The sequence below is a fragment of the Carlito syrichta genome, unplaced genomic scaffold (genome assembly GCF_000164805.1).
Source record: "Carlito syrichta isolate Samal-C Ts95f unplaced genomic scaffold, Tarsius_syrichta-2.0.1 Scaffold305730, whole genome shotgun sequence".
Taxonomy (NCBI): domain Eukaryota; kingdom Metazoa; phylum Chordata; class Mammalia; order Primates; family Tarsiidae; genus Carlito; species Carlito syrichta.
The window spans coordinates 57,722-70,476 of NW_007249826.1; the positions used below are offsets into that span (position 1 = coordinate 57,722).

At 37.6% G+C, this 12,755-nt stretch overlaps 1 protein-coding gene across 1 annotated transcript in view; it reads left to right on the plus strand.

The window, feature by feature from the left end:
• Positions 1–4,436: 4,436 nt before the first annotated feature.
• CCDC91 (coiled-coil domain containing 91) overlaps positions 4,437–12,755 on the plus strand; it is a gene marked incomplete at its 3' end in the record, with an annotated part of 196,195 nt that continues 187,876 nt past the window's right edge. Inside the window, exon 1 of the mRNA XM_008062511.2 lies at positions 4,437–4,645. The remainder of the gene's footprint in view (positions 4,646–12,755) is intronic.

Sequence of the window (12,755 nt, forward strand, 5' to 3'; positions counted from 1 at the left end):
TGCTCTGCTCCTAGAAAAACACATTATGTGAATAATAAACCTTCTCATACCCTCTTGGTACATATGTGGTATTATATGTCTTGAAATATGAACCACATTTTGGGTGGGGGTGGAGGCCCATCTGATTTCTGAGGGTGACTACAACAGCATATAAACTAGTGATACTAATTTAAGCTAGTGTAACCTACCTGCTATGGTCTGAATGTTTATGTCCTCCAAAAATTCATATGCAGAAACCTAATCAATGTGATGGTATTAGAAGTTGGAGCCTTTTGGAAGTGAGGGCAGACACCTCATGAATAGTATTAGTGGCCTTAAAAGATAGGCAACAGAGAGCTTCCTTGCCTCTTCCATCATGTGAGGACACATCTAGAAGGAACTATCAATGATCCAGAAATTGGGCCCTCACTAGACATTGAATCTGCTGGTGTCTTCTTCTTGGACTTCCCAGTCTCTAGAACCGTGAGAAATAAATTTGTTATTTATAAGCTACCTACTATTTTGTTATAGCAGGAATAAACTAAGACATCACATTAGTGTTTCATTATTTTTATTGTCAAGTATACCATCTTTCTCCTGAATCTCCTACCTCTTTGACTAGCACCAGAAACCTGGGATACAGCTTCTGTCTTTCTTCTTTTTTGTTGCCCGTGTGTCTTTGAAATCCTCTTTGCCAACTTCATGAGTACCATTTTGGCCCAGGCCTTCATAATTCCTCATTCTAGTTATTTCATGGCTTGGATCCCTAACTCCTACCCAATAATTCATCCTCTACATTGCTGCTGAAGTAATTCTCCCCCAACCTTGCTTAGCTAATCCAGCAGTCATCCATTACCTTCAGGATACAGTTCAAACTTCTTAGCACAGTTTGCAAAATACTTGCAGTTTCTCCTGCCATATTCCTACATACCACCACCTTTGCTTCCAGTATACCTAGCTATAAAATATATTAACCTCCGCAGTTCACAGGCAAGGAAACACATCCAAAAGTATATATTTCTATGTCTGGAGCACACTCATGTCTCTCTTTAGCTTGGTCAATTCCTACTGATTTTTCAAGACTCCTCCTGAACTTTATTGCATTCTATGAGAAATACTTCCTGATGAATGAGGTGCTCTTCCACATTTTAGCAATAAACTTGATTTTTTTTTGGTGCTTATCATCACTGTAATATTGGATTTTATTATTTGTATTTTTCTCCAGTTTTGATTCTCTTGAGGGCTGATGCCATGTTTCTCATCACAGAATGTTATAACTTATTATGGTAATAGGCCTACGGATACATGCACAACAAAGGTTAATAATAATACAAGATGGCTTATAAAAAGTACCCTAAAAAGTAATAGAGGTATATGGTCTAGAAGAGACAAGAAAAGGCACAGCAGAGAAATTAGAGCCTTCATGCATTGCTCTTTCCTCATTTACTTTCCTCATACAATAGGAAAGCAAAATGGTATGGCCATTTTGGAAAAAACAGTCTGGTAGTTTCTCAAAAGGTTAAACATAGTGTTGTCACATGGTCCAGTAATTTCACTCCTAGGTATATATTCAAGAGAAATGAAACCATATATTGACATACAAACTTGTACATGAATGGTCAAAGAATTATTCATAATATTCAAAAAACAGAAAAACCCAACCAATGAATTGTATAAAAGAACTTTGTAAACATGATGCTAAGTGAAAGAAGTCAGTCAAAAAATACCACATATTGCATGGTTTCATTTATATGAAATATTCAGGACAAATATATGGACACAGAAAGTAAATTAGCATTTGCCTAGGTCTGGGGAGAGTCAGGAAGAGATGGAGGAGTAGGGGTGGGTGACTGCTGAAGGGTATAGGTTTTTTTTTTTTGTCAAATATTCTAAAATTGATTGTGGTGATGGTTGTACAACTATGTGAATATACTAAAATAACTGAATTGTGCATTTTATTTAAAAAGACAGATTACTACGGGGAAGGGAGAAAAATTTAATGGAGGGGTGGGATTTGGACTCACTGATAAACGAGCTACATGAAAAGCAGATTGGTGTGCTGTAGTGAATAAACAAGTCTTGCTGTTGGGCAGATCTGGCATTAAATTCTGTTCTGTCACTTGGTCAATTTATCCTCCCTAAGTCTGTATCCTCATCTAGAAAGTGAATATATTAATGTACCTACTTTGTGATTACTGAGATGACAAATTAGATAATGTATTTAAAAGACTTAGTCCAGGCTGGGCATGGTGGCTCACGCCTTTAATTCTAGTACTTTGGGGGGCCGAGGTGAGAAGATTGCCTGAGTCCACGGGGTCAAGACCAGCTCGGGCAACTTGGCAAGACCTCATCTCTACAATAAATAAAAAAAAATAAGGCGGGCATGGTGGCACATGCTTGTAGTTCCAGCTACTTGGAAGGCTGAGACAGAAAGAGCACCTGAGCCCATTAGGTTGAGGTTGTGGTGGCCGTGAGTGTGCCACTGTGCTCCAGCCTGGGCGGCAGAGTGAGACTCCAACTAAAAAAAAAACCAAAAACAAATAGTAGCCCGATGTCAGGCACATAGCAAATAACAATAAATATTAGTTACTTTTATTATGATAAATCTGTTTAATATTGAATATTGGATTAGGTGGAACAGAGTAAATATGCAGATTTATCAATGGAAACTTCTAGAAGTTTCCAGCATAAAGAGTAACGAGAGTCACAATGATATAAAGGTAATTGTACTAAACTTAAGAATTGTTTCAGAAACTTAGACTACGTTTAAGTTATTGAGTACCTTTTTCCAAATTACTAGACTTGATTGCTTGATAGCTGGGTATACAAAGACAAATGAGAAGTAGATGGATAGATATACAAATGAGAAGTGGTTTTTGACTTGGTGGTCTAGGAGACAAGTAAATACATGTAAAAAAGCATCATATTTTCTATAATAGAAATATGGTAGTTGTATGCACAAAGAAGGGTTGGAAAAGTGCTATAGAAAAGGTGACCTGCTTAAAAGTGAAACTGTTCATTAACCCCTTAGGCCTGAACTTACTGGAATCTTGTTACCTTGTTACCTTGCTAGTACCTTCCACTTCCACTTCAGCGGAGAGATTACAGGTTTGAGCCCATTTTGTTCGACGTCTAAGGGTTAAAGAATGCCTGTTATACAATGTTCAAAGTACTCATATTGGCTGGGTGTAGTGGCTCATGCGTGTAAATTCCAACACTTTGGGAGGCCAAGGTGAGAGAACTGTTTGAGTCCAGAAATTCTAGACCAGTCTATGCAACATAGCAAGACCTTGTCTTTACACAACCCCACAATTAGCCAGGTGTGGAGATGAACACCTGTAGTCTCAGCTGCTCAGGAGCCTGAGATGGAAGGATTGCTTGAGTCCAGTCAGTTGAGGCTGCGAGGCACCAAGATCTTGCCACTGCACTTCAGCCTGGGTGACAGACTGAGACATTGTGTCAAAAAAAAAAAAAAAATACAAAAAGGAAAAAAAATTACTTGTCTTTCTCACTGTAAGTTCCTTAAGATCTCACTGTAAGATCTTGAATGTATTGTGTTCACTCTTGAATTGTCACAATTTGGCTATATGGTATATACTCAATAAAAATGAAGTAAATGGTCTCCAAATCCCTCCCACAGCAAAAATGAAAGAATCTTTAGCGGACAGCTGGTTGACTGTTGCTATCAAATTGCTATTGACAGTATGAAATGGACCAAAACAAACAAACAAAAACCCCAAACCAAAACCAACCAAAAAAAAAACACCTCCCCCCACAAAACTATATAACCAGTCTTCCTTTCAAATAGAAATCTGCCAATTATATCTTTTTTTTTCTTCAGGAGAGACCAAAGATTTTTGAAAAAGGGGGCGGCTTGGTCGCTGAAAGTAAACTCTGCAACAGATATGGCATGTATGAACTGCTGTGATCTGGAGCTGAGGACAAGAACAAAAGGAATTCTAGAGCAGCCACACAGTGGTCTAGAGAGGCTCTTAGCTTAGATGCATCCTGGTGCTTGAGAGTTCAGAGAGCAACGTGAAGACTTTCTCGTCAACACCCACTTGTCGAGCACTTACATGTACGGCACTTTGCTCAGGTCTAGTTTTTATTGAACTCTGCTTGGAAATGGTGAGGAGATTAGGTGGGCTCTTTTGGGACCCATCCTACAGAGTTCCAGATAGAACTCATTTTGATTTGGGAGATGGCTTTACATGCAGTGATGAAGTCTAGAAACAGGGCCTCCTGCTTAAGAGGAATGAGAGGCTGTAATTAGGTGTAGGTGGTTATTGAGAAGGCGCAGGGTGGCCAAAGCCAAAGTAAAAAAATATGGCAACTCTCTACAGACCAGGCACCACCAAGTAGGGGGGGGTGGCTTCAACCTTGGGCCCGAGCTCGGGCCTCAGCCTGGGGCACGTGACGCGTGTGTCTACGTTGAGTGACGGGCGCAGGGTTGGGCGGGCCTTGGAGGAAATCAACTTCCGGGGGCAGAGGTGCTAGAAGCCGGGTGGCGCGTGGGCTACCTTAACTTGTGAGACTGGGGCCGCGGTCTCCCCCGGAGGGTCTGGGGTCGTGCCCCGGGTGTGCGCGTGCGGGTCTGAGTGCTGGGGGCGGCTCACCCGCCGGCGTGGGGGAGCGGCGCGGCGGCGGCGAGCGAGATCGGGAGCAGGTAAACGGACGCTCGCCTTCCGGGGCCTGGGTCTTGGGGCCGGGGCCGCGTGAGGCGGGCGGGGAGCGCCCCACCCGGTCCAGAGCGCGCCCGAGGTTCCGCCGCCCGCCTGCTGCGGCCTCCCGGGGCGCTAGCTGGGCCTGGGAGTCAGGGGGCGTGACCCGCCTCCGGCAGGAACCGAGCCTGGACCCGGAGCGGGCAGTGCCTACCCATTCTTGCTGTCGCCTGCACCTATCGGCACCTGCACGTTTCCCCATGGAGTGTTTTCGAAAGTCTACGCACAAGTACACGTGACTATTGTGTCACCAGGCTCCCGCCGAACGGAGCTGTTGATCCTCGCCGAGGTTTCACCGAACGCGCCTGGCTTTGGCATCCCCTTTTTCTTAGCCAAGTACACCGGGGTAAAGCTCTTCTGCCGTCCGCCAGCCACATGTTGCAATAAAAGTGGCATTTCGGGGTTAAGCAGGAGTCAGTAACTTCGCCAAGTGGTGAGATGTTCTTCGTCCCGCACAGGCGCGCCCCTTTTTCCCACAATAAAGACGTTTCCTCCATCTGCGCGTGTCGCGTACTGCAGAGGAAAGCTTTGGGCATGGAACCTATTTTTGGCTTCACATTAACTCTATTAAAAGCAGCACTGAGTGTTTTTTTGGTAGGATGCTGCTGCTGCTGCTACTCTCACTTGCTTCCCCGATGAGAGTTGGGGCTGAGCCTGGTTTCCTGGAGGGTAAAATCTTGGCCACAACTGTAGGTGACTCAGCGGCTCCTTACGAATTCGGACTCCTTTCCCGCCCCGTCAACTGCAGATACTGATGCCACCTTCCTCTCCAAATATTTATCCGGGTGGGAGTTGGATGTTGACTTTTGGAAGAAGTTTGCATGTTGCTTGATGGAGTGCTTGGGGTAGGCTAACATTTCACTTCACAGTTTAAGGCAAAAAACAAAATCCAAGGCCCCATCATGTATAGGCCCCATCATGGGTGGGGTGACAGGGACTGAAATAAATTCGATGTGTTCTCTACTGTTGGAAAGCTCTACACGTGTTCATTACAATGCTGTCTGCTACAATTTCTGTTGCGTTGATGACATTGGTTATAGGGTACCTGTTAGGTAAATGGGTCACGGAGGATGCCAGACAGAGTGGACCTGTGTGGTGCCTGCTAACCTGTAAATTGTGTGGTAGAAATTGCCCTGTTTACAGAGTTTGGTATCCTCCAGGCTGCCTCGGAGGGTGTTTTGTGGTCTGGGAAATCTTATTTTGAACTAGTTTCCTGGTAACAGTATAAGCCACATGGAATAAACATAAAGTGATGAAAGTTACAACTTTTTAAGTTTTATTAAATGGAAAAATGTAGCTTCTTATTGTTTATTTTGATCATCTTGCTACTTAATAACAGACAAAAAGAAACTGCAGAAAATCATCCCAGAGGGACATCACTTTTTGTGTGACAGTACAAAGTAAGAAAGATGGTTAGCCTTTCGCTTATCTGAGGCTTAAATGGACAGGTAGGAATTTGCCTAATATGAGGCATTTTATGTTGTACCTTTAGCTGTAGATGTAAGATTTGTAAATAATGAATAAAGACAACTAAAGTTTTATTACCTTTCTCTTGATAGCAGATGTTGGGGTGGGAGTGGATTGGGGTGGATGGATAATGAGACAGGTTCCACTTAGTGAAGTGGAAGAGGAGTGTTTAGGTTATTTCCAAACACTAGCTTACAATCACAGTGCTCCTTTATTAACCTGTTTCTTATGACTTTTGCTCTTTCTTGAAAACTCACCATATTTTATTTGGTGTCCAAATAATGAGAACTTAATAGAAAAGCACTCTTTAACTCTTGTGTGAATGTATGTTCTGATCTTATTTACTAATAATAAATTAGTAAATGTATTATTTTTAGATTTGCAGTATTTTAAGGAACAGTAGGGAGATGTTCCTCCCTGCGCTATTCTGGGTTTAGCTCATTTAAATTGATGCTTATTTTTTAAAAAGGTATATGTTGCTTCTTTTAAAAATTATGGTTTATTGAGGTATAATTTACAACAAATAAAATAATTTTTAATATATTGTTGTATAAACTCTGATAAAATATATATGGTCTTGAAACCACCACCACCATCCAAAGAGCATTTCCATTGTTCCAAAAAGTTCCCTGTCCTTATTCATAGGTCCTGGCAACCACTGATCTACGCTCTGTCCCTACAAGCTTTGTCATTTCTGGATTGACATATGATTGGAATCATACACTATATAGCCTTTTGTTTCTGGTTTTTTTTTTTTTACCTTTTGTGATTCATTCATGATGAAGCATGTATCAGTGCTTTGTTCTTTTTCGTAGCTGAGTAGTATTTTATTGTGTGACTATATCATAATATGTTTATTTACTCACCAGTTGGTGGACATTTAGGTTGTTTCCAGTTTTTGGCATTTAGGAATGAAGCTACTGTAAACATTCATGTGCAATTCTTTGTACATTAAGGTACAGATCTTTGTGTAGATGTATGTTTTCATTTCTTTTGGTTAAAGATCTAGAAGTATGATTCTTGGGGCATGTGGCAAGTGTATTTTTAACTTTGTAAGAAATTACCAAACTGTTTTCCAAGATAGCAGTTTCATTTTTCATTCCCACTAATGATGTTTGATGGTTCCAGTTGCTCCACATCCTGGGTAGTACTTGTCATTTTATTTTTCATTTAATCTATTCTACTGGGGATTTAGTGATAACTCATTGATTTTGCAATTTGAATTTTCCTTTTGATAAGTATGTTGAGCATTTTCTCTTATGCTATTATTTGCCATATGTGTCTCTTTGGTAAAGTATCTGTTGAAGTCTTTTGTTCATGTTTTTATTGGGTTGTTTGTTTTCTTACTGTTGAGTTGCAAGAGTTTAATATAGTCTGGATACAAATCCTTTATCACAAATATGTTCACAAACATTTCCTTTGAGTCTGTGGTTTGTTTTTCATTTTCTTAACAGTGTCTTTCAAAGAGCATAGGTTTTAAATTTTGATAAAATCCAGTTTATCAGTTCTTTAAATTTTTTGTGCCTTTGTGTCCCAGAAATCTTACCTAACTCAAAGTTGCAAATACTTTTTCTTATGTTATTTTTTCTAGGACTTTTATAGCTTTTAGATTTTACATTAAGATCTGTGATCCATTATGTTCAATTATGTGTACACACAGACACATACACACAGACACACACACACGGTGTGAAATAGGGGTCATGTTTCTCTCTCTCTCTGTGTATTAATGCACAAGGTCTGCAGCACTATTTGTTGAAAATACTATTCTTTCTATCCTTCATTAAATTTCCTTGGCACCTTGGTCAAAAATCAGTTAATTTTTGTGTATGTGTGTATCTTTTTCTACACTCTATTCTGTTCCAATGTTCTATTGTTTCTCCTTTGGCCAAAACTGAAGTCTTTATTACCATAGCTTTATAGTATGTCTTGAAACTAAGATGCCTGAGTCCTCTAATTTTGGTGTTATTTTTCTGAATCATTCTAAAGAAAGAAGCATTCTAGCTTCTTTTCTTAACATGTATTTTTTAGAATCACCGTGTCTATTTCTGTATGAAAGCATTGTGGGATTTTAATTGAGATTGCATTAAAGTTATAGATAAATTTAGAGATAATTTTTTTGTGAGGGAGTCAGGATCTCACTCTGCTACTCATGCTGTAGTGCAGTGGCATGGCCATGGCTTGCCACACCCTTGACCTCCTGTGCTCAGGCAATCCTTCCACTTTAGCCTGAGAGTAGCTGGGACTACAGGCAGGTGTCACCATGTCCAGCAAATTTTTTTTATTTTGTAGAGACAAGATCTCTCTTATGTTGTCTAGGCTGAAGAATTGACATCTTAATATTGTTTTCTAATTCATTAATACAGTAACTTTCTCCATTTATTTAGATTTTTGAGTTCTCTAAATGCTTTAAAGCTTTTAGCATAAAAAATGTTCGTATTTTGTTATGTTTGTGTCTAAGTGTTTCACATTATTTTGTGTTGTTGTAAATGGTAACCTTTAAAAATGTTTTAATTTCAAATTACTTATATAAATTGATATTTTAATAGTGACCTTAAATTTACAACCTTATTGACCTCATTAATTAGTTCTGGTAGCTTTTATAGATTCATTCTATGTAGACAATAATACTATCTGCCAATAGAAACAGTTCTATTTCATATTTTCCCACCTGTTTGCCTTTTCTTGTCTCATTGCACTGGCTACGACCTCCAGTTATGTTGAATAGGACAAGTCGGATGGATCATAGCAGACATTCTTGCATTGTTCCTCCTTTTTGCAGAGAAGCTATGTAGTCTTTTACCATTGAGTTGTTAGCTATAGGTGTTTTGTAGATACCATTTTGATCCAATGGAGAAAGTTCTTATTAACTCCTGGTTTGCTTAGAGTTTTTAAATTTAATCATAAATGGATGTTTTATAGCTTTTTAAATTGCAGACATTGTAGTTGACTCTAGTAGAAAATTGGGAAATAAAACAATTCTATAAAAGGAATAAAAAACAGTTACCTTGGCTGGGTACTGTAACTCATGCCTGTAATCCTAGCACTTTGGAAAGCTGAGAAAGGAGGATTGCTTGACCCCAGGAATTCAAGACCAGCCAGGGCAATATAGTGAGTCCTTTTCTCTCTCTCTCTCTGTGTGTGTGTGTGTGTGTGTGTGGCGGGGGCGCGGAAGCTTGGCATTGTAGCGTATACCTGTAGTCCCAGCTACTTGGAAGGCTGAGGCTGAGTATCACTAGAGCCCAGGAGTTTAAGGCTGTGGTGATCCAGTATTATGCCACTGCACTCCAGTCTGGGTGACAGGAGTGAGACCCTGACTCAAAAAAAGAAACCAAGAAAACAGTTGTTCTATTTCCATTAATTGGAGGTAATTCTTGCTAACATTTTGGTGGCTTTTCTTTCAGTCTGTTTTCTTTTACAAACATTTTTAAAACAAAATTATGAACTGTTTTATGTTTGACGACGTCACTCATAAATACATTGTGAGTGGTTTCTACATCATGATTTTCTTTTGAGAACTTGAGTTGTAATGGTTATGAGTTATTTCATTGTCAGTTAGTAAAATTGTAATTAAGTTTTTTTTCATTGAAATTAACATTAAATATTTGTGCTTAACTCTGGTAATTTTTAAAAGTTGATTCCTAAAAATGTAGTTATCACTCAAAGTATATCAATTTTTTCAGGTTAGTGATGCACATTGTCTGTTTGTTTTATCTGGTATTCTTAGAATTTGTCCTCTTGGCTATTTGTTGTGAAAAATTTTAGATTCAGTGTATCCAAAATATACTGTAGCCAGGTATATCCTAGCACTTTTGGGTATTAATTTATGGTAGAGCTCTTGAATTTCAGAAACTCAGAATTCCTTAGAGATCATCTAGTTCAAACCATTTGCTTTAGAGCCTGGAATAATTAAATGACTTTTTTGCACACTGTGTTATTTTGTTGCCTCTGATCTATGTAGAATTCCTGATGCATTCTTTTTTAGTGTAATATTCCATCTTCTTTTGGTAAGAATTATAGAAATCTTTGTGCCTAGCATCATGCTGAACCTTGTATGCATTTTTTTAAATTGAATTCCAACCCCTACTTTTTGGTAGTGGCATTTTTCCCATTTTATAGACAAGGCCTCTAAGTCTCCAAGTGAGCAAACTTATCTAAGGTTGTATTAAAACTAAATGGTAGAGCTGAATTTGATCACAAGTCTTCTTGAATCTGTTTTTTTGTTCATTGGCTATACTACTGTGTTAAGTTCGTTTAGTTCTTTTAGGTATTTTGCATATGTTATGCTAATTTCGTTATTAATTTTAATGCTTAGAATAAACTCGCTAAGCAAATTAATAAATCAGCATGAGAAGGTATCAGTATTTATAAAATGTTTACCCAGATTTATGTCCTTTTAAATCTGTCTTTATTATTTACCTTTAAATTATAGTAGTTTAGACATTTTTTGACCTGAAACCTTTTTCTTTGCCCTGTCAAAACCCTAGTAAGTGGTACAAAGATTATTGTTGGCCATATGCTATAGAAGCCTACTTACAGAATTAGGATCATGTTTACTATTACTAGCAGAGGATACAGTAATTTATTTATTTTGAAATGAAAAGAATTTTTGAAAAGTTATAGATTTAATAAATGAAGATCAGAGGTAATATTATCTACTTTAAAATGTACTATGTTATAATTCTGGTAAAACAGTTTGTTTTACCTGAAGGATATGTACATTTCAGTATTTACATGATGCATTTCAACATCCACTAGTTATATGAATGAAATAACCGCTTATTTTGTAAATGTGAAATCACCTTTTCCTTGTAGTCAGAGAATGCTGACTTTCTTTACCATCCTACTAAAAGTAGGCCTAGATAATGGAAAGGCCGGCCAAATTGCCTTTTTTGTTGTACTCAGTCCTGTGGTAAAAGAATGGGTCTACACAATCATTTTAAAAAGTTGTTTTACTTTTATATTATGAGAGGTCAGAACTTCTGCAGTAATAGTGAAATCAGTGCCACAGTATTATGCAAGATCCATTAATCTATGAATGTGCTTCACTGACAGATGGGGCTTACCTAGATATTATAAAAAACTACATGCTTAGATATACATAAAAGATAGTGATTAAGGATGAGATTAAGTATCATTTTACTTATAAATTTAGTAAAAACAACTTAAAATTAGGTTACACCTTTTGTTTAGTTTGCCCAGATTGGGCATGAAAAACAAAATAAATCTGCTTGGTATTAAATTGGCCACCTTGAATCAGAAGATAAGTTGAAATGAATACTTACTTTCTTTTTTGCTGAATGAGAAGAATGTTTAATAACTGGTAATAATTTTCAAGAGATATTTAGTTTTTTAAAAATCTTTGTCATACGGAAGAGATTTATTTATTTTTTTCATTCTACCACTTTCTGCCATATGATTGGAGTGTTGAATACATTTACAATTAATGCAGTTGCTGATAAGGCAGGATTTATGGCTGTCATTTTACAATTTTTTTTCTGACTATATTAAGGGTTTTTTTGTTTTTTGATTCCTTAATTACTGCCTTCTCTGCTTTCTTTTATTAAATAGATATTTTCTACAGTGCCCTTTTAATTCCTCTGATGTTTCTTTTTCTAAATACTTTTTAGATATTTTCTTAGTGTTTGCCTTGGGGATTACAAAAAATATCTTCATTCATAACAATCTGGTTTGGGTTAATACTAACTTAATTTCAAGTTTATCAAAATTTTGCTCCTATATAGCTCTATCCATCCCCTTCCTTTGTGCTATTATTACACATATTACACCTTTCTACACTGAATGCCAATTAACATGGATTTTAAATTTTTGCTTTATGCAGTTGTCTTTTAAATCAGATAGAAGAAAAGAGTCACAAATAAATATACATTCAAATTGTCTTTTATATTATACATTTATATATATATTTTAATATTTGCCTACGTAGTTACTTTTAACAGTACTCTTAATTTCTTTATGTAGATTCAAGTACTGTCTATTGTTCTTTCATTTCAGCCTGAAGCACTCTTGTTAGTATTTCTCATAGATAAGATCTGCTAGCACATATTCGCTCTGATTTTGTTTATCTGGAAAGGTATTAATTTTTTCTTCATATGCAAAGATTTGTTTTGCCGAATTTCGAATTCTTAGCTGACAATCTTATTTTTTCAGGACATTGAATGAGTCTTCCCACTGCCTTCTGGTGTCCATGGCTTTTAATGAGAAATCAGATAAAACATCTTATTGAGGATTTTTTGTTAGCAGTGGGTTGCTTCTCTCTTGCTGCTTTCAGTATTCTCCGTTTGACTTTTGAAAGTTTAGCTATGATGTGTCAAAGTGTGGATCTTTTAAATTTTATCTTATTTGGAGTTTGTTGTGTTTCTTGGATGTATAGATAAATGGTTTTCATCAAATTTGGAAAGATTGCTGGCATTATGTCTTCAAATATTCTTTCTGCCCCTTTTTTTCTCTTTTTCTGATATTCTTAATATGTATACGTTGGGGGGGTGCTAAAAATCCAGAGTTTTAATTTTTTTTTTTTTGAGTTGGAGTATCACTCTGTCGCCCAGACTGGAGTGCAGTGGCCGC